The 22,902-nt window shown below is 26.0% G+C and overlaps 8 non-coding genes across 8 annotated transcripts; 6 read left to right on the forward strand and 2 right to left on the reverse strand.

The window, feature by feature from the left end:
* Positions 1 to 10,165: 10,165 nt before the first annotated feature.
* Trnat-agu (transfer RNA threonine (anticodon AGU)) lies at positions 10,166 to 10,239 on the reverse strand. The gene has a single exon. It is a non-coding gene; the product is annotated as a tRNA-Thr (tRNA).
* A 4,907-nt stretch (positions 10,240 to 15,146) lies between these two features.
* Positions 15,147 to 15,229, forward strand: Trnal-cag (transfer RNA leucine (anticodon CAG)). Its single transcript has one exon. It is a non-coding gene; the product is annotated as a tRNA-Leu (tRNA).
* A 647-nt stretch (positions 15,230 to 15,876) lies between these two features.
* Positions 15,877 to 15,948, forward strand: Trnag-ucc (transfer RNA glycine (anticodon UCC)). Its single transcript has one exon. It is a non-coding gene; the product is annotated as a tRNA-Gly (tRNA).
* Positions 15,949 to 17,250: 1,302 nt separating this feature from the next.
* Trnam-cau (transfer RNA methionine (anticodon CAU)) lies at positions 17,251 to 17,322 on the forward strand. Its single transcript has one exon. It is a non-coding gene; the product is annotated as a tRNA-Met (tRNA).
* A 7-nt stretch (positions 17,323 to 17,329) lies between these two features.
* On the forward strand, positions 17,330 to 17,401 carry Trnah-gug (transfer RNA histidin (anticodon GUG)). The gene has a single exon. It is a non-coding gene; the product is annotated as a tRNA-His (tRNA).
* A 1,026-nt stretch (positions 17,402 to 18,427) lies between these two features.
* Positions 18,428 to 18,499, forward strand: Trnae-cuc (transfer RNA glutamic acid (anticodon CUC)). The gene has a single exon. It is a non-coding gene; the product is annotated as a tRNA-Glu (tRNA).
* A 467-nt stretch (positions 18,500 to 18,966) lies between these two features.
* On the reverse strand, positions 18,967 to 19,040 carry Trnan-guu (transfer RNA asparagine (anticodon GUU)). Its single transcript has one exon. It is a non-coding gene; the product is annotated as a tRNA-Asn (tRNA).
* Positions 19,041 to 19,904: 864 nt separating this feature from the next.
* Positions 19,905 to 19,976, forward strand: Trnat-ugu (transfer RNA threonine (anticodon UGU)). Its single transcript has one exon. It is a non-coding gene; the product is annotated as a tRNA-Thr (tRNA).
* Positions 19,977 to 22,902: the final 2,926 nt, after the last annotated feature.

The raw sequence follows: 22,902 nt of genomic DNA on the forward strand, positions 1-22,902 counted from the left end.
GAAATGAAATTAGGTGAAACAGCTAATGTAGAATTTGTTATGGAAAATTTGACTGCAATAGAAACTAATTGGTCACTTAACTTGGACAATTTCATGGTTAGTTTTTTGTAGTTAGTTACTTTGTACTACGTTTTTAAGTAATTTTTTTTTTCAATTTTTTCAAATAAACAGTTGTTAGTTAAAACATTTAATCAAGATAAAAAAAATAATATGTTATATTAGTTTCTTGTTTTTTATCTAAGTAGCTTTGATTAAAAGTTAAAATATATTTTTGGTTATAAACAAAATAACATAAATGTTTTTGACTAAACGTAGATAAACTTGAGTTAATTTTTTATCAACTTTTAATTTTAAAAGAGTTTTTATACTCATTTTTTACTAAAAACTTATCAAAAATACTGTAAATAAAAGGCTCCAGCGGTGATCAAAGAAGAAATAAAGCCAGTAGAAAGAATGTCACCTAAAAAGAAAAGAATTTCATTAAGAAGAACAGTTAACCTGGCCGACCCGAATTCCATGACTAAAAATCAAATACTCGAAAGTTAGTTAAATGTTAATTTTTTTTTTTTCTTAGCAACATGATGTAAAAAATTTTACTCTAAATTCTTTCAAAAAATTTGTTCAGAATATCAGTGTATAAGAAAATATTTACTTCCTACGTAATTATTTATTTTTCACACAAAAGCTGATAGTTTAAGTTTTTGTTTTTTGTTTTTTTCACTTCAAATTATAACAGGTCTCGAAAATAATTACTTAAAAATGTTTTTTGAAAAGAAATAAGGTAGAATAACTTGATTTTATAATTTATGTGCATAATTATGTTTATTTCGTTACATACTGTTGTTACACTAGTGAAAAGTTTATTAAACATGTTATAAACAACCAAAAAATGCTCTTTAGAACTTTTTTTAGCTATAAAAATTTGAAAATTTACTAAAAACAAAATATTGCAAGTTTATGAAAATTACATTGCAATTTAAAGTTGGTTAGTGTTATCAAGCTTGTGCTTAGTTTGTGCGTAACTATTTATCAAAAGAAAAATTCATAAATTAATCTATAAAGTTTAAAAGTAACACTTTTTTGAAACTTAAATCCACCCGCAGAAAAATGCGTGGAAATATTGATGAAAGGGGACGGGATATCTTTTGAGTTGAGCGAAACGAGTGGAAAGTTGAAAGCTTTTGAGAAGAAACGTGTGATCATGACCGTGTATGCCGACATGTGGGGATCATATGTTGATAACATCGTTTGCGATATTGAAGGTATTTTAGTTGTTTTGTTTTGTTTAAAATACCTGTTATTGTTTCAAAGCTAACTGTCGATTTCTTTAATTGATTTTTTTATCTAGTTGTAATTAGTTTTAATTCAAACATTTTACTTAAACATTTTATTACCTTGTTAGTAAATTCAAAGGTTGGTGTTTTTAAATAACTTCGTTTAGTTTAGTAATTTTTCACAATACAAAACTTTTATCCGACCTAATTTTACTTTGCTTTGTTACTTTTCAATATATTTAGCTTTTATTACACTTTTTATAAATGTATTAACTTTTTTTTGTAGTTAAACTTCCAATTTTTGTTACAGCTTGGTTAATATAATCTTCACATTGAAGTTCACTATTCACTTTTATTTGTATTAATGTAATAAAACAGTTTTATATTAAAGTGCTCAGTTACAAATGTGCACAGCAGTATGTAATTCAAAACTTCCAAGCTTTAGTTTAAGAAAAAAAACCTTACGTTTTAAAATAAGTTCTTTTAACATTAAAATAAAAACAATTCTCAATTTGCAAACAAACGGAAAGCATAAAAACATTTCCTGGCTACTTGCTGTAAAAGTTTAAAAATTAATAAACACAAATACTTTTACACACAAAATAATTCCCTGTACTGAACATACCGGTTAATGTAGTAGTGGAATAAACAAATTTTCTTTATTCTCATTTAGAATACTTGCTTTTTTGAACTAAATTATTTTAAATCTATCAGATTTATAAATACAGTATAGTTTGTCTGTTTCCAACAAGTTTCAACTTAAACAGCTTTTAATCAATTTGTTTATTATTTTTGATAGATGCCATATATATAATTATATAAAACATTTCCAGGCTACCCTGTATTGAACGTACCGGTCAACGTGGTAGTGGATGGCTGCCCGCTCATGTTCAAGCTGGCCGCCCAGCACAAGAACTGCCCGATACTGAGGTTCGGAACCCACCTGAAAGACGCCGATCCCGTCAACAGACACGTGAAAATATACAACAACTCACATGAGAGTTAGTAACTATTTCATATTAAATATACAATTCCTAGTTCCAAGCTTAGATTATTTATTAATTAAATAAACATAACTCAGATGAAATACATAATAGTTTAGCTATTGAAATTCACACTGAATAACGTAGTAATAATTATGTTTTTATGACTAACATGAACGTGTCTAAAAGGTAAAACAAATTCTATAAAAGTTTGATTAAACACAAAAATACCTTACAATGAGCTAAAACTAAAACAATTAAAAACTACATCTAAATTTATGTTTCTAAAACATTAAACTTTATAATCTACTACAAACTGTACTTTGTAAAAATAAAAATGGATCAAAACAGAGTGTTGTAAAATAGATATTTTGAAGTCTCAAATGTTTTTTTCGTATCTTAAAAGCTAAAACTTTGGAAGCAGTACTTTTATAACAAAGCATTTGCTTTAAATGAAAAAAAAAGTTACAACCTTTTGTAATACTTAACAAAAAAACAGGCATCAGAATAGACTGGAGAATATTCGATCATGTAACTGAAGATGATGAAAAATTAATTGATTTTAATCTGTGGTGCGGAGAAGCTATTCCACAAAAAATAAAAGAAATCAAGCCTGTGCAGCACGATGCCACTTCAACTGTTTGTTTATTTTAATTGTTTTGATAAAATTACAACAATCTTAAACAATAACTTTGTATTAACTCAAATTACTCCAACTGGTAGCATTATTATAAAATGGAAGTATCTAAACTTTTAATAGTTTTTTAATGAAATATTCGAAAATATAAAGCTGCTTTACAACCTTAGGTTAAGTTGAAAATTGAATCAAAAAAAATGTTTGTATTCTTCACGGGAATATATTTTATGACAGTTTTTAGCTCTAAAATTACACTTGAAAAACTAAAAAAGTATTTTGTTTGTTTTCAGTTCAAGGGAACCCCCCACAAGCTTCCTGACATGAGCGACAGCAGCGACGACGATCCAGACGTTTGTGACGTCATACAAGAAAGTGTTGTGACGTCACAAGCGGAAGACGACTTGAGCCTGCACGTGGAACTCGATGTTCACAATGGTGTGAGGAGTGATGGTCCTTACAAACTGATGGATGATCAGATTATTATTCCCGGTTAGATTTTTTTTTAAGATTTTCTGTAAAATTTGTTGAAAACTATTTTTTAACTTCAATTCATTATTATTTAAAGAAAACAAAACTGTTGGTAAAACAATAGTCTTAGTTTTCCCTACAATTTTATCGAGCATCTTTATTTGTGGTAGGTTTGACTTATTTTTTTTTCTTCTTAAGAGTTGTGTCCCTTAGATAAAGTTTGCTAAAAGACCAAAGTTACTTTAGTTTTCAGTCAACCCGTGAATCAATCTTAAACTATTTTTTTTAATTCTTGCAACGCGTTTTTTATAAACGCAGCCAAACTGAACTAATGTCACACGCAAGACTGAAACGGATAAAATAAAAATGCAACAAAAAGTTAAAATATATTTAATTTATTTGTTTTTAAAGGCAAGACAGAAACGAAGATCACGGTGAGAATGACCCCGTCGAGTGCTCAGTTTGACGCCCTCAAGTGGATAAAAAATTTCAACTCGTTCGCGCTCGGATACTTGACTCTGGTTGATAAATCCAAGTGTGAGGACGGCAAGGTTTGTTGGTTAAACATTAAAACATAATAACACATAAAACATAATTATAAAAACATAAAATTTGTATCATTAAGTGCTTACTTTATTTTAAACATTTATTTAATTAGAGTATAAAATTTATTAGTAGTAAGTAGGTAGCAAGGTTTGGTATAAGTTTGTTTATATGTTACATACATATTTTTTATAACACAAAATAATGAGCTTTATTACTTACTCTTTTTATACTATCTGATTTTTACAGTATGCGCAAACGTCTTATCGCAAAAGTAGTTTTGAAAGTTTAACATTTAATAAAAATTTACTGTATGTTACTATTTTATTCATTTAATCTAATCAAGAATATTATAATGATAATCAGACAGTAAGTTTTATAACAGCTAATTTCAGCTTTGTAGGTTATTAACATACATTTTTAACTAGATTACTACGATGAGTACTGTTTTTATTTAATGTATAAAGTAGAAAACTAATTTTATGGTAGTATTTATAAAGTATGAATTACAACAGTTTTCCTCCTTAACTAATTCGATTGAAATACTTTTGCTTGAGTTTATGTTTATTCTTGCTGTATACGGTTTTTAGTACATGCATGACAACTAAAATACACATTGTGCAATGAAAAAATGTTTGTTTTATTTGTCAAGTGCGCTTTACAAGAAGACATCGCGCTTTATAATGACGTAACAATTCAAATAGGTTTATAACCACAATAGTGTCAAACTGAACAAGCTGCGCCAAGGCTTAGTTGGTTAAAGCGCCTGTCTAGTAAACAGGAGATCTTGAGTTCGAATCTCGGTGGTGCCTCGCCTTTTTTTGCTATCGTAAGTTTTATTTCTACAACATGTAGAACAGCGGATTTTAATATTTTTTCTATGTTTTACCCCTTTTCGGAGAGTTATATTAAAGTTTATTCCTTCTTGGAAGGTAATTATTAAATTTACTAACATACAAAGTTTACGGCAGGTTAATCGCCGGTGTAGAATGATTTAAAATGTTAATGAACATCAATATAATCGCAATTTTTGAATTTAGTAGCAGCCTTGATGGCGCAGTAGGCAGCGCGTCAGTCTCTTAATATTAAGGCCGTTAGTTTTATATAAGTATTTTTGAATATGTACAAAAATCTTTGTAATTATTTGTTTTGTAAACGTTTTATCTTTTTTGTCTTAAAAACTTCTGCCTGTTTCAGTAAAGCTCTTGTTCTTTAAGATATCAAATCGTCAGGTATAAAATACAGTTCACAATTACACTTTTTGATTATTTTTAGTTGTAAAGATGGTTAATGGGAGCTTTTATGGAAAAACAAAATTGGTACTTTTTGTTTAAAACGCGTTTTAAAATCTAATCGGAATTTAATAAGGTGTTTTAAAGCTAGAAAAAAAAGCCTTTGCCTCGAGTGGAGACCGAACTTACAACTTTGAGATCATGAGGCTCACGCGCTGCCTCCTGCACCATCGAGGCTACAACGGAAACGACAAAACTGCGATCATTTTTATTGTTGCATATGATTATGACGTAATAAAATAACACTTCTTTGGCTAATAGACTGGTACTAGAGATTCATATAATGTGATTTTAATCTATACAATTCTTATACAATTAAACTGTATTACTATGTTTAGTTTTTAAATTCTCGTTGTAAGTCATAAAAAAATATGTTGACAAAGATATTACAATTTTTTTCTTTAAGATAACATTGTTGTTTTATACAAAACTAGTTAAAGACAAAATGAAGTATTTAATGTTTTATTTATTTTTTTATAGTGTAACTGATGTAATTCCAAGCATATTAGTTAAGTTAGTATACAGTTTTTTAGTAACAAGCTGTAAACGTTATGAAATATTTTTCACAGTTTATAATTAATTTTTTAGTTACAAAGTTTTGAATTTGAAAAACGTATTTTGCTAACAGTCGTAAACTTCATTTATTATACTCTTGTGATGGTTTGAAAACTTTGCCAAGCATATACAAGGCGTTGAAATAACTTTTATATTTTTAGACCATAATAAGCCAAATATACATTTATCAAAAAAAAAAAAACTTAACTTTCCTTTTAGGCACTAATTAATAAAAAGCTCATACATGGTGTTTATTTACAAAACTAGAAAGCAAAAATGTAAAAAATCACTCAAAAAAACTGGTAAAAAAGTTAAGTATAAAGCATTTAAAGTTTTACAATTAAAACTTATTAAGACATGAAAACTGAAAATTTTAAAAAATTTTACTTACAAGTTTTACCAAGTAAATACCACAAAAGCTGAAATTACAGCAAATTTTCTGCAAATAATATACAAATATAGAGACTTACATAATGTTGGAAGCTAAAAGTTTTTCAATTAGTAAATCTTTTAAAAATAAAAGTGACAAAGGCAGAAATAAGAGCAAATATTTTACTTGCTTTTTTAATTGCTCCCGAAGATTTTGGCAATCTTTTGTTGCATAAGTCTGAAAAATTATTATTGCTTAACGTTTTTTGTTTTTTACTTTTATTTTAACTTTGAAGTTGTGTTTTTGTTTAAGAAAGCTACTTATAATTTATATGTGTTTAAAATAACTTAACATGTCTTTAATAACTTTTTTATAAATCTATATACTGTAAAGAATTATTATTTTTTTGATTTTTAAAATACTTCCTTTGTTAAAAGTTTTTTAGTCAAGTATTTATTTGAAGCCTTTAAAACACTATCTATATACTGTGTTTGTTAAAAAAATATTTTGCTTATAACTAAACCATACATCGTTAAAGTTAAAGTTTTTTTAAGCTAAAATTAGAAAATAGTGCTGTTTTCTTTAAATATACGTTTGCATCAAAACAATTTTTTTTAACTTGACTAAAAGCTTTAAATTTTCCGAAAGAACAATAAGCTACCTTAGAATAATAAGTTAGCTAATTATAAGTATAAAATATACAATTTAAAAAGAATTAAAGCATATTGTTAGCGAGCTATTTAAAATAGATTATTTTGTCTTACAAAACCTTTCGTTTTAACCCGAAAGCTTAACAGAGTACTGTTCCCTTTTTTTTAGAAAATTGTACAAAAAATATTAAAAACATGTATGCTGGAATTTAATTGAGCTAATTAAAAGAAAGAAAATTCTTTTCCCACCAATATAACTTGTTTCTACTCTACAGGAGAGGTTTTTAACGAAACATTTGTTTATTTTGAGAAAGTTGTTACAAGTACTGTTTGTTATTATTTAGTCTAAACGGGTCCCGTTTATATGTAACTTTCGGTATATAGAAAATGTTAAACGTAAATTTATTAGTATCTTTTAACGGTTTGTTAACAGAAAATTATTTTTTTACTGTGTTTAATGGTTTTAATTTTATGACACAGAACATATTTTATACTTATTTTTAAGTGCTTATATACGTTTTAATATTTAACAAAGTCCTTATAAATATTCATTAAGCTATCAATCTGATTAAATTAATGTTTTTACAAAACTTTATAATAATAATATTACACTAGTTTATATCTATGAAAACTTCCTTTAAAAAACTAATCATTACTGTTTTTTTTTTTTTGCTTATAGGTAAAGTAATTGGATACTTTTCAATTAAATAACACAAAAACCCACTACTGTGTTAGTCTTAGTAATAAATTGTTTCTTATTTTCTTCTTTTGTAAACTACTAATTCGTTTAAAAATAATACAACATGTTTAACTTTTAGTTTTTTGAATTTTAACTTAACTTTATGAATTTTTATTTTAAGTTTATTACTTACAAAAGAGTTTTAAATGTTCTTTTTTCACGTTTTTATCGTTTTTGTTTTTGATGTTTAGATGTCTTATAAATTTCTTATAACTAGATAAAATTATAAAAAAACTTAAAAACTAATTATTAAAGTATTAGAAGGATTAATCTAAACAAGTTTGTAATTTAAAAGCAATAAAAAGTGTTTAATTTTTCAATTTCAAATCTTTATATACCTTCACTAATTAATATTACAATGCTTATAAAGTACACATCAGTAAAAGTTTAAAAGTATTTTAACACATTTTACTTCTTAGTTTTTGATGTTAAGATATGTTACATATTTCTTCTAAATTGATAAAATACAAAAAAGTGTTAAAACCTTTATCACAAGTAAAAGTGCAAATTTCCAATACCCCTTCTACGTCATCGTATTTTTCACATTCCAATCCTAGTTTAGGGGGTTTTTGTGGGGCAGCCATTCTCATGCATAACATGTTTTCACCGTCCTCACCTATTTTGAATGATAATATTTTGAATAAGTTATAAATTTCGTCTTCTAGTAATTTTGTAAGTTAAACAACTTTAGTAGCTCTAAGGAAAAAAAAAAAGATTGCAATTTTTTCATTTTTAAGTAGTTTGAATTGTAAAATACTATTTTGTTATAAATTTATTGATTATACTTTTTGTATTTTATATTCTAGTTTTAAGTATACTTTCGTTATATTTTGTAACTTTACTTACTAGTTATCTAAATTAAGCTCACAGAGTTTAACTCTAAAACCAGCCTTTTAGTTGAAAAATTGTTTGTTTAATTTTCTAGTTTTTATTATAAACATAAACATTAAAGTATAACACAAAGTAAACTGTAGTATTTTTTATAGATATTTATTTTTTCACAACTCACTTTTAGTTTAATTTGAATTAACTAACTTAATTTATTTTAAAGATTTTTTCTTATTTGATCAATAGGTTTTATTCAGTTTAAAAGCGTACAGACACACAAGTATAAATTAATTATTTTTAAAAGATAAATTTGTTTATAAACAGAAACATTTATATGCAAAATTAAAATTAAAAAACAATTAATCTAACCTGCAGTTACCATGGATACGCAAGCCGTGTTTGTTTTTTGATCATCTATTCCCATTTGCTTTGTGTCATCAGTGCAGGCATTACTTGTATAACATTTCAGTGCGTTTCCTGTTGATTAATATTTTTAAAAATCATTGTGATTAAACAAATTTTTAAGTTAATCTTTGATACTTAATACTTGAAAGTTAAGCAGGGCTTATTTTATTAAAGCTAAGATTTTTTAATATATTGTAGTTAAACTATGCTCAAAAAACTGAGTAAAACATCAAATACTAACATTTTTGTTACTACCAAATTTTGTTAGATTTCTCTGTAACAGTTCAGTCATCTATGTAAATATTATTAAAAAAGTTTTTTAAACAAGTAAAACAAGTAAACTCTCATGTAAAACTTGGCATTCAAAGCAATAATTGTTTACAAACATATAACAATTGATTTAATTTTATCAGTTATATATTTACAAAAAAAATACTGAAATGTTGTGGTTTTTTTTCATTTGTAATATATAAAACAAATATATAAAAATAAATTAACCACTGGTGAATACGTATCCAATAACTAGACATACAAAGACAGTTTTCATTTTGAAGCAAATAAAGTGTACTGTAAAACACAAATTTTATAACACTACTTACAACACTGCATTTGTTAAATGCTTCAAAATAAATAGCTGTAAACGTATTTATAGGAAGCTAAATTTTTATGCTTAAAAATGAAAAAACAACAGTATTTTACAATGTTTTTATTTTTCGTGCAAAAAAAATAATCTGTTTTAACTCCCTACTCAAACTCAAAGGGACGTTTTTATTACTAAACAAATAAACAACTTTGTTATTGTATTGCAGACGTTTATCAGAATAGCTATTTTTGTTTTTAGTTATATTTTGTTTTAAACTACATTTTAAATTTAATTTTATGGTAAAACATTGATTATAATGTTTTGTATATTATTAATTAATCTTTACAGTTACTGTTTTATCAATCCTACAAAAAATATAATTAGAAACTGATATAGTATGTACTAGCTTAAGTTTTTATTTTGCAAACTTTTAATATGTGTAACATCTAATATTTTATGCTCTAATAAAATAAAATTATATTAAACAGATTTTCTCATTTTAGCAAACTTTATAGTTGTTTTTTAAAATTTGTAAAAATATTTTATTTTAAATACTACCTATAATTGTCTATTTTGACTATAAAAATAAGACCATTTTCACCAAAAACCGGTAATAAAATAATTAATTAGCACATTTATTATTATCTATATAGTAATTTATAATTAAAGGTCACAAAGTAACTTCGGTGGAATATGTTTAACATACATGAAGCATTAAAATTACATGGCTAAATCATAATGTTTGTTATTAAAGGACCTGTTGTAAAAAATAGTAAATATGTGTTAATTAAAAAAAAATTTGTATAGAGTAAGTTTTAGATTTTTAGTTGAAAAAGCGAGGCGCCACCGAGATTCGAACTCGGGATCTCCTGTTTACTAGACAGGCGCTTTAACCAACTAAGCCATGGCGCCGCTCGCTGGGATGAACATTGTTGCGTTTATAAACATTTTGGAATAGTTTCGTCATAATAAAGCGCGATGTCTTCTTATAAAGCGCACTTGAAATTACTTTTAAGTGTGATGCTTATAAACTACTTGTGGTTTTACAACAAGTTAATTAGTGCGGTTTTATAGTAATTTATCGATTATAAACCCTGTTTTGCGCTAAATATGTAATAAAACTTGCGCTTTGTTTAATTTAATTCTTAATGTGCTTGCTTAATTTTTTTCCATTGTACACACAAAAGTTCTCAAAAAGTAAACATAAACATAACACATCTGGTTATTCACTGAAATTATCTATACGCTACTTAAATGAAAAAATCTATTTGATATCTCAACAATGAGTAAAAACTAAAAGTGAGTTTTTTTAATTACATTTTTCATAACAACAAAAGCGTATAAGTTTCTGTGTGTTAACTAAAAAAATTAGGAATATGGTTATATTTTAGTGTATTATTTAAGTTTACATTTTAAATTAATTCATACTTAATCATATCTATAGTTTTTCTGATGAACCAGCCAACAAAGTTGCTATAAATTAAGAGCTTTGGAACATAAAACTATTAATGCAAAATTTGAAATTAAATTTTTTGCGTTTTATAAAATTACCGATCGTTTAACTATTTCCGTTTGTATACATAATATTTCTAATAAGTTTCAAATAAACACCAACTTCATAATAAAAAAACTATTTGTTCTTAGTTTAAATGTAAAACATTGTGTAGAAACAACATAACGTTTGAAATACTCTTTTTAACAATTTTTTTAGTTTTTATATGTTTTTTTTTCTTCTCAGGGAAACTCAGGGAAGTTTTGATTTTTTCTCTAAATTTCAGGGAAGTTTTTGAAAATCTCAGGGAAATTTTTTTCTAGATCTAGAATGAGGTTTAGTTAATCCAGTTTCAATATTTTGTTCAAAAGTAGTAATTTTTATTATTTAAGTGGTTATTTAGAATTTTTTTAGCCTTGCGGCTAGTTCTTCAACATTCTTAGTATTAACATTGTAGTTTTTTAAAGTTTTAAATTTATATTTACTTAAGTAAAATCAAACAGTTTAGAGAAATGAAAGTTCTTGTTAACTATTCATTGAAAAGTTCTAATAAACTTTTTCTTTTAGTTACTTATGTAGTTTAAAAAACACTATGTTGTACTATTAGTTCTTATTTTTTAAATAATAAAGTTATTTGTTATTTGTTTACAACTACTTGTTTTCAGTAAAAAAAAATTAAAATGAATACAGATTAGTGTTGTATTACTTTTGTTAAAAAAATAGAGGTTAAATTTTTGTTTATAAATAATAATTTCAAAAGTAGTAGCAGTAATGGTAATTAATTTTTTAGTGTGAATGTTTTAATATACTTTAAACTTTTTTGCAGATTTAATTTAAAAGCTTTTTTAAGTATTATGAGTAAAGTACAGTTTAAAACCTTGTTTAAAAAAAGTTGGCTTAACCATGAAGACTTCAAAGATTGGTTACTTGAGGATGTAGACAAAGAGAAGTTAAATTTAAGTGGTGTGGTGATGATACACCAATGGCCTTATCCAACATGGGTATAAGGGCATTGAAATCGCACAGTATGTCGAAAAAACATCTTAAATTGAAAGCCTCTAAGAGTAAAAATAATGCAATTACTTCTTATTTTGGTGGGGCTAATAGTTCAACTAGTATATCAGCTGCAACTTCTTCAACAGCTGCTGAAATTTATTGGGCTCTCAAGTGTACCAAAGAAAACTGGTCAGGAAACTCTTGCGATAATAATAACACTTTATTCACTACCATGAAATTGCAAAAAAGTTCTGCATGAACAGAACCAAATATTCATATATAACAAACTTTGGTATAGCCCCTTTTTTTAAAGATGTCTTAAAAAAAACAGTTTTGTGCTCGTCTTTTTATTCCAGTTCATTTGATGAGTGTTTCAATAAAGTTGTGCAAAAATTTAGTTTTTAGTTTTTAATTGGTTTAAACCTTTTAAGATTGAGTTTTTGAAAACAGTTTTTTTCATAAATTTAATGGAGAAGCATACACATACAACCTTCCTTTTATTATTAAAGAAGAAAAATGAGAATGAGGTATTAATAATTTGTGTTAGAAGAGAAAATTTTTTTTTTAAGATTTGAAAAATACTCAGGGAAACTCAGGGAAATTTAAGGTTACTCAGGGAAATTTTTGGTCACTCAGGGAAGATTTTTTGGCTCAAAGAGTGGCAACCCTGTTTTAATAAATAAAGAGCAGGTAACAATTGAATAATTTTTTATTTGTTGTCTGACTTAAGTTCCGCCTTTATCAAAAACAAAATATTTATTATCTTTGATTAAAACAAAGCGCCCTCCCTTAAAAATTAAGTAAAACAAAACAAATATTCGGCTGATTAATTTTATGTGTTATATACATTTCAAAGTTTTAATACTAATTATTTGTAAAAACTAAAACAGCAGAAAACGAATATAAATAAAATTAATTAAACTATAGATGTACTATATAAGTAATTACTTTGATTTGAATGTTGATTATTTAATAGAACAAATAATTTAAAAATATTGTATAAACACACATATACATATTGCAAACTTATAATATTGTTCGTTTTTAAAGGAACTTATTTAGTTGTAAATACCTGTCTTAATACTTTTTATTCAAGTGTTAATGAACTCATATATAAAAAAGGCGTAAATGTATTATTTCTTTTTTTTTTACAAAGTTTTAAAACAAAAAAAATAATCAAATGTAAAAACGCAGTGTAAAATACCATAATAGTGAAGTTTAAACAAATGATAGAAAAGTACATACAAACCTATTTTTAATACTTTTATTACGTATTATACTTGTATGCAAAAATAACAAAAATTAAAATATGAAGTTTATTGTTTAAACTTTTAATATTTTAGAAAAAAACACAAGTTTATCTTATGAAAATCAAACGATCACTTAAAGGAGTAAAAAGTAAACACTTCAGATAGTAAAAACAGGAGTAAATAAACAAAATATACACCAAATCTGTGCTATTGGTTCAAAATTATTAGTTTATAATTGAGGAAATACAGTATATTCAATTCTTTTTCTGTTCAAATAAGCTCAAAAACCTTTTATTTATTAAGAAACAACGTAAGTTGTCAACGAAAATTTTTATTTTAGCAAACAAATAGAAACCATTACTCAACAGAAGACAGTATAGTTTTCAATTTTTGTAACATTAAAGTCAGTATTAAGATGCAAAAACACCAAAAAAGTATTAACTCATTAATCACGAACAAATTAAGAAAGGTACAGAAAGCCGGTATAGTTTTTAATATATTAAAAGTTAATAATAAAGTACAAAAACATGAAAAATTAAAACTACTTAGTTTTTAAAATTATGTAAAATAAATAGGAGTGAAAACCCGATAGAAGGCAGATATATGATCAGAGGCAAACTTGGTGAATACGGAAAATTATTGAGAATTACCGGTAATGGTAGTTTTGATGGAGCGTTTGAAATCAAATAAATTATTTAATAATTGTTTATTTTGTTATTTTGTGCTGATTATAAGTATTTGTAAAACAAGTTTTCTGTAAGTTTATGTTTTTACTAAAACTGTGAAATTGTTTAACTGTGATTTGGTTTTTGTTTGTAGTGATTATAAGACAAAAAATTTTCATAAAAAAGTTTGATGTATTGTTATTTTTATTGAAACTGTAATACTGTGATATTTTAAAGTTAAATTCATAGTTATTTGTAAAAAAATGACAAAAATTTTCTTAGAATTAAAAAAGTATGGTTATGAACTTTGTGTTTTTATTAAACTATGATTTTTTTATTATTATTTGTATTAAGTTTTTAACAAATTAAGATAATTAATTAAAACAATCCTCTGGTAGTGTTGTGGTTTCAGTAAAACTAACATGTTGTAAAACTTATAAGTTAATTAAACAAATATGTAGCAATTAAACATAAAAATAGCTGTAATACGTATTTTTGTTAGTTGAAATGTTACTATGAAACTTTTTATTCTCTACATTATAAAATAAACTATGAAATTAAGGTACTGTACATTTTAAAAATAGATTTCGATGTAAAAAGCATATTACATACAAATTACTATTTTTTATTATGCTTACTGCAAAACTGAAAACTTAAAATTTTATAAGCAGTTTGATTTAAAAAATATATAATATAAATAAATAATATATAATTTGTGTAATAAAATAACTTCTTATAATATTTATTTAACAAAAATATATCAAATAATAAAAGACATACATTAAATCTTATTTGTTATCGTTTTTTTAAATACTGTGATGTTAATTTACTGTAACATAAACTTATTTAACTTTTTAAAATAAGGAATTAAATAACTTATAGTAACTTTGATCGATGTTGCATTTAAATCTAAATTAGTTTTACACAGTATCTTATAACAAGTTTAAAGCAATTATAATAAAAAAAGTTCTGTAATTTCGTATTTCTTAGTACAACTGTTTAAATAAAAATGCTGTGTCACATTTTTTGCTGTCTTTTTAATTTTATTGTACTTTAAAAACATTAAAACTAAAGTGTATTGTTTAATAAATAAAATGCTTTTAATTAATAAATAAGTATGTTTAAAGTAATAAATTCTTTATTTTAGGCGCTACAACATGTATAAACATAAGTAACTAATACAATCGGTTGATTATTAACGTAAGATTATATTTACAAACACAGTAAATATTTTTACAAATGTACTGATAATCTTGAAAGCTACATGAAACGTAAATTTTTCTAAAAGCATTTTAGCTGTGAAGCTCAGTAGTCTGAAATCATTTGAATAGTTTACCTAAGTAATTATAAGCTCTAGGCAATAGAAAGTATAAATCTTTGAACTATATATTTGCAATAAATCTGCAATGAGCGTGTGGCAGGATGGCCGAGTGGTCTAAGGCGCTGCGTTCAGGTCGCAGTCTACATTGTAGGCGCGGGTTCGAATCCCGCTCCTGTCACTCCTTTTGCCTGATTAAGTTGAAACGAATTCCTTTTTAGCTTAAATTAAAACTTTAATTGCAAAAAGGAATTAAAGAAAGTTGTTAGTTCAAATCCTTTAGGTAAATAAAATACTTTTATTTTACTAAGTGTGCGTTTTATACTTTGTAATGTAGAATTATTCTGAAGAAAATATTAGGTTTAACTAGGTGCATTCTACTGTGGTTTTTATTTTAAGTGAAATACTTCATAGATACTTTACTTACAATTTAAAAGACCTGATACCAAAGCTTAAAGTTGTAATTTGTATTTTAAAACTAAAAATAGTTAAATTTTGAAATTTATTAAAATAAGTTTAATGTACGCTTATATTACGTTAAACTTTTATCTATAATTTTTTTATTTTGTAAAAAGACATTTTAACTTTTTAAGTTTTTATTTTAAGTAGCTGATTTAAATTTCAATATGTAGTAACCTTAGTTGCTTAAAAAATTTCTTAAAGTTGTTATGAAAAATAGGTAAATAAAAAGGCAACAAAATAGCTAAGTTATTAAACACTGTATGAAAAGACCAATTCAAAAGATAAGTACAAAACAATGCTTTTGCATGTTCAGTTTACTTATAGCTACGCTTGCGTATATAAACACTTTATTAACAATTTAAACAAGCGTCGATGGTGTAACGGTTAGCATTGGTGCCTTCCAAGCACTAGTTCCGGGTTCGACTCCCGGTCGACGCACTTTTGTTTTTAATAAACTATTTCAAATGCTAACTACTTGATATTTTTTAATTAGTGATTACAGCTTCAAATAATTTTAAGCACTTTTTTAGACTTAAGTATAATTATTTTATTCCATTATATGAAAATTTTGTTTTACGCCTAAAACTTTTCAATATAATCTGTTATGGTTTAGATTTAGATAGTTTAAATTTATTAATCAAAAAATTTCTAACACTGAAAGATATTAAGAAATGTTAAAACTAGAAATAAACTTTATTGGTTAATGTTTAAAGTTGTAATTTTGTTACATAACTTTAGTTTTATAGAGAAATCAATACAAGTATCAAAATCTCATACAGTCATAACTGTTAGTAAAAAACACTTACAAAATACTTTATAAATTTATCACTAAACAAAAACAAACCACAGTTTATTTATAGATAGTTCCAATTTATTTTAGTAATCAAGTTAGTTTACCGACAAAAAGCTAATGTTGTTTTTAAAACTTACCAGAAAAAATTTATTTAGTTTACTGAAATTACAAGTTTAAATGTGTATTAGGCTATAACAGTAAGATAAAGCTAAAAGTTTAGACTGAATTATGGTAAAAAATTGTAATTAGCTTTTATTTTAAGTATATATTTATAAACTTTATAACCTTTAATAGTAATTTGACTTTGCAATCAGTACTTAATATAAAATGTACATAAAAGTATTTATTTGTATATATTAAAATTACTAAAAACAACACTAACATTGATACAACACTTGCATTAATTCAGTTGCTTAGCAAAGTTAAAAGCTTATTTATCGTTTAGTAACAACATTTATTTTTATGATGTTTACTAATGTTTACAATTAGAAAAACTTTGTCAGTTTCAATAAAGAAAAGTTAAAGTTTTGTTAAAAAAAATGTTTTAAAGTAAGTTTGAAACTATTTTAAATGTGTAAAATAAAACGAAAATAAAGTAAAACAAATATATAGATGTATGATTTTGAATAGTTAAAAATAAACAATTGCTAGTTTAGGAAGCTGATAAATATATAAAACTAAAATAGATTTTTGTCATAACATATTGCAATTTAAGTAATAATGAATTTTATCATATAAATAATAAAAATGAAATTTTAAAAGTTATATAGCAAACAAAAACTTTAAGCACAAAATTTTTATAACATATGTTTAGATTAAAGTATAAACAGTAATGCAAATAAGTTAATTTTAAGTAGGTTTAGTTGCATCAATAAAAGTATATAAGTAAGCATTAAGCTTAGAGCAAATTTTTAAGTATATAAACGCTATATGCAGCTTAGATCAACAGCAGAGTGGCGCAGCGGAAGCGTGCTGGGCCCATAACCCAGAGGTCGATGGATCGAAACCATCCTCTGCTACTTTCTCGCTGTAATCGTATAGTGGTTAGTACTTCACGTTGTGGCCGTGACAACCCAGGTTCGAATCCTGGTTACAGCACTTTTTTTTATTTTTGCGATATAAGAATTTATTGTTATTGGTTTTCACGAAAATAAACTTAACAAGTTTGGTCAACATAAGTAAAGTTTATAATAATTATTTATATTTTCATAGTTATGAGACTTAGTCAAAAAATTTCAACTTATTATAATTTATAAGCAATAAAAAGCTGTTATGTTAAAAATTGTTGTGAAATAAAACTCTGCTTCACTTAACTCCTTATATTAGAATTGCTTAAATATATTTTTTTACTAAAAATCTTTTTCTATCTTTAAAACACTTTTTCACAACTAACATAAATAAGTTGGCTTAAAATAATAACAAAGAGCATAAAGGTTTACCACATACATGAATTAGTAGTTTTGATTTCTAGCATATGTACTAAAGTTTCAATTTAATCAACAATAATATGTTATATTTTTAACAAATTATGTATTGTTGTATAATGGTAAATCATGTTTTAATTTAAATAGTTTTCTAGTTGAAGAGAGTGACTTTTAAAAGTAGATTAGTAATATACTATGGCTAAATAAAATGAAGCGTTATTTGAAAAACAAGTGTAAATATTTCAGAAAGATTAAGTAATACAAAAAGTTTAAGAAAATTTAAAACATAAGTACAGTATTTCAATTATTGAGCAGTAATAACAAAGTAAAAACCTTTTGCACATTAGATATTTATTAGACAGTGAAATTGGTTAGAAATTTAAAACCTTTATATTTATTTATGTATTTGGGAAAAGTTTAACTATATTAAACAAAAATTTTTTTTGAGTAACAAAATTATTTCATACTCGATGCTAAACGCTTACTATCTAAGACATTTAAGCATTAAAGTTTTTGTAAAAAATTCTTCATAAAAAAAGAAGTTTTAGAAGCAATTCACATGAAAATAATCCTTGATAAAATGTTTTACTTAAAGCTTACTTGTTCAGTTCAAAAAATCTATACAAAGCACTTTACTTTTAAACCTTCGCACGCCAGAAAGCGTTGGTTTATAATTGTAAAAAGTTGATCTTACATGTCCTCCCAGGTGGTCTAGTGGTTAGGATTCGTGGCTCTCACCCACGCGGCCCGGGTTCGATTCCCGGTCTGGGAACACCTTTTAATTTGCTAAAATAGCTTAAGTTTAAAAGCAATTTCTTTATTTTTTCTACCCTATAAACAAAACTTAATTATAAAAGTTGCGCATGCTTTCGTTAACGTATTTCATTAACTTTCATATGCAGTTCATTAGTTATTACGTGACTAATTGGACTTATATGAATGCAAAAAAAAATATACTTCAACTGTTTCGAGCTGTATAGAATCTGAAAAAAGAAGATAGTAACTTAAAAAAAAACACAAAATTTAATATGGTGACTTATGTTTTTTTTTTAAGAAAATAGTTTAAAAAAGTTTAAATTGTTAAAAAACAACACAATTTAATATAATAACCTACGTTTCATTTTTTAAGCACAAAGTGAAAGAAAGTTAAAAAAAACAGCAGTTAGTGCTAAGTGATAAAATATCTTGTTTTCAAAAATGAAAAAAAAACACCCTTCAGTTAAAGTTAACAACAAAAACCGTCCTCGGGTGGGCTCGAACCACCAACCTTTCGATTAACAGTCGAACGCGCTAACCGATTGCGCCACGAAGACTTGTTTACAATGCTCTTAAACTCCTTATAAATTAAAGTTTTCTCGCTTCACATGTGCGTTGTTTAATTACAAGTGCTCAGTTGCTAAACTTAAAACAAATCTGAATGCTTTAGTATGAAAATTTCAAGAACTTTTTGATTAACTCTGTGCACTTTTCATTTTCTTAATAATTAGTAGTTTTGAAAAAACACTATTCTTTGAAAATAAATTGAATAATGGTTTACTTTTTACAACTACAGAAAAATTACATAACTCTACTTAATATGAAATCAGGTTTGAAAATTCTTTTTAAACTATAATAAATGTTTAATCTAAATACCAATTAACTAGATTTTTATTAAAAATTTAATATCAAAAGTCAATTACAATAAAACATGAGCTTATACAGTTGTGTTTAGAGTAATGTCTTTTAAATATGATACAACTCACTTTTTTAGTTTGGCGAAAAAAAAAAAGTGTTAACATTTAAAAGCATTGAAACTTAAGTTTTGCAAAATAAAGTATAATTAAACTATTAAATGATAAATATATGGTTTTTTTCTTACATTAATGTTGACAGGATAAATAAATTTTAATTTTATATACAAACTAAACAGCAAAAGTAAAAATTTAAATTAAATATTAAAGCACTTTATTTGTGTTATAATGTAAATAATGAAAATTTATCAAGATTATTAGTTAGTTTCGATTAAGTAGGCCAAGAAAACTTCAATTAGCAGCCTTATAAATAAAATGCAAAAACCTATCAAAAATATTGCTTCAAAACTTAAAGATTTGTCTGCAAAATGAGAAAAATAAGTCATTTACATTGTGACGTAAAAAAACTGTACGGTTTATAAACATTAAAAAGCAATTTCATCCACAGCCGCCATAGCTCAGTGGCAGAGCGCTGGTCTTGTAAACCAGCGGTCGAGAGTTCAATCCTCTCTGGCGGCACTTTTTATGCTCAATTTTTAATCGTTATCATTTACATATATCTTTAAGCTTAGTTTTCAACCATAAATCATAAATCCTCTATATTCGATGTTTCTTATTTTTTTCTTAAAATTTTAAACCGCTATATTAAATGGAACTTTATTTATTAACATCAGAGACGAACTTTGATCAACTAAAAACGCATTTGCGATAATTAATCGTAATTATAGTATAGTATTAATTAGATCGTTAAGCAACTAGTCCAGGGGTCGGCAGGCAGTTGGTGCTCGCGGACCAAATTTCAAGTTATCAAAATTTTTGCGGGCCGCAGTTTTAGTGATAATTGTATAATGTTTTGGCTTTAGTTTAGGTCACACAAGGGGAGCGGGTCAGAATGACACAGCGACAAAACGACACGGTCGTCAAATAGACATTTTTATTTTTAACGTGGCAACGTGTAAAAGACTAATTAATTTCTAATAAGGTATTTTATTATAGTTTCCAGCATTAATTATGCTAAAAAATTTGATATAGCTTATTAATAGTAGTATAAATAGGTATAATTTTATTTATCACAGATGTTCTTGTGCTAAAACTTTATTTCAACTAACGGCGTTTCACTGCTCTCAAATAAATTTAAGAACAGATCTACGGAGTCTATAAAATGTTAACACACATTAGAAAAAAAGCAGAAAAAAGCATGTATAATTATGTATAGTATTTATCTAGGTAGTAACTATAAATGGACTTTATGGTTTAAAAACAAAGTTTGGGATAAAAGCATAAAATTATAAAATTGTCTACAAAAAAAACAAATTTAATAAAAGTAGGCACTAACCTCAAAAAGCTCTAAGAATAGGCAAGTTTTAAAAATGAAAATTAAATTGAGTTGCGCAGAAATGTTACGTCATAATAATTTTAACAAATTGTTCGATAATTTATACAGCTTAAAAACATGAAGTATTAAACTTGCAAGTATATGTGAGTTTTGTGAAATAAATTAGTACATAAATAGACAGAGTTATTTAAAGTAGAATCGTCGGTTATGGGGACAGATATTCGATAAATCTTGCCGCTTATTCAGAAGTAGGTCTTTGTCTTCTGCTGCAATTACTGCTCTTTCTGTATTGCAAGTTGGGCAAATTCTACTTACTCCGTTGGATGCATGTTTGATCTTTGAAACAATACTTAACTCCATGTTTGGCCTTTTACCGTACCTGTGAAAAAAGCTCCAGACATAATCCGATAAACGCGTGCTTTGTTTTTTATTTATATTTTTAAAAGTATGTTTATGATTAGCATATCTATCCTTGAAACTACCTGCTGTACTCAGGTTAGATTGTTTCATTACACAAACGCCCTCATCCAAAAGATGAGATGGCGTGCATTTTATTACGAACAAAAGTTGTGTATAAAAACAAACCATGTTACCGATAATTCTGATGCTCATTTGAACACAAGTAAATTAAGTACAATAAGTAAATCTTTGCCTTTCCCGACTAAAAAGTCGGCACCAATCTGTGTAAAATTAATACGTTTTGAATCTGAATTAATTGATTTAATTAATAAAATTGAACTTAAACCCGGTAAAACTAATAACTTTCAATATAATTTACGTAACAAGATTAATTCTATAAAAAAGTCTAATAAACTTGTTATTTTTGCAGACAAAACTAATAATTTGTATAAAATCAGTCCAAAAAATTATGATAAGTTACTTTTAGATAATATCACAAAAAACTATAAAAAATGTACCAATAATCCGGCTGATACGATAGACTCCCGTGCACAAGAACTTTTAAATGAAAATAATATTACTGGTAAACGTATACCTAAGTTAGAAAGATCGCAAGCATATATAACAGTAAAGGATCATAAAGATAATTTTCCTGCAACAGTCAAGTGCAGACTAATAAGTAAAAGTAAAACGCATATTGGTAAAATATCTAAACAAATTTTAACTAGTATAATTAAAGACGTAAGAACAGCCACTAGTCCAGTACTTCTGAACTTCTTTCTAGTGGCGGAACCCTTTTCCAAAGTTCAACTTTTTCGCGGAACCCCTAATTTTAATTTCAAATCAAATGTAAATAATTTTTACACAATTTTTTTAATTTTGAAAGGCTTCGCGGAACCCCTAGGAGGAGTCGCGGAACCCTAGGGTTCCACGGAACCCCATTTCAGAAGCACTGCACTAGTCTAATCCAATGGAAAAACACTGGTGAACTATTACAATGGTTTAATAATATTAACAATAAAAGTAGTAAGCGTTTTATTAGCTTTGATATCGTCGAATTTTATCCGTCTATTACAAAAGCGCACTTAATTAACGCACTAGATTATTCATCCCAATTTTCTGATTTTAATAAATCAGATACAGACATTATATTCCATTCGTGCGACTCTTTGCTTTTTTCGGGTGATGATGTATGGAAGAAAAATGATACCGATAGTTTTTTTGATATACCAATGGGTAGTTTTTATGGAGCGGAGGTATGCGATCTTGTAGGCTTATACATCCTAGATAAACTCAAAAGTATTTTTGATAATTGTGGGTTGTATAGAGATGATGGACTCGGTGTTATTGATCTTTCAAAACCTCTTGTTTACGAAAAAATTAAAAAGTCAACGTTTAGATTGATGTCTGATATCGGTTTTAAAATAACTTTAGAAATAGGAGCGCAAATAACGAATTTTTTAGATGTTACTTTAAATTTATCTAATAATACTTACCGTCCGTACCGTAAACCGAATTCTTTATTAAACTTTATCAATATTAATTCTGACCACCCTTTTCATGTAAAAAAATGCCTCCCGGTAATGACACAAAAACGCCTAAGTACCCTCTCTTCGAATGAAAAGATATTTAACGAAATAAAAGCACCGTACGAAAATGAATTAAAAAATCGAGGTTTTAAATGTAAATTAAAGTATGAAAAATTAGATG

Source organism: Thalia democratica, chromosome 1, assembly GCF_965202585.1.
Source record: "Thalia democratica chromosome 1, ktThaDemo2.hap1.1, whole genome shotgun sequence".
Classification (NCBI taxonomy): Eukaryota; Metazoa; Chordata; class Thaliacea; order Salpida; family Salpidae; genus Thalia; species Thalia democratica.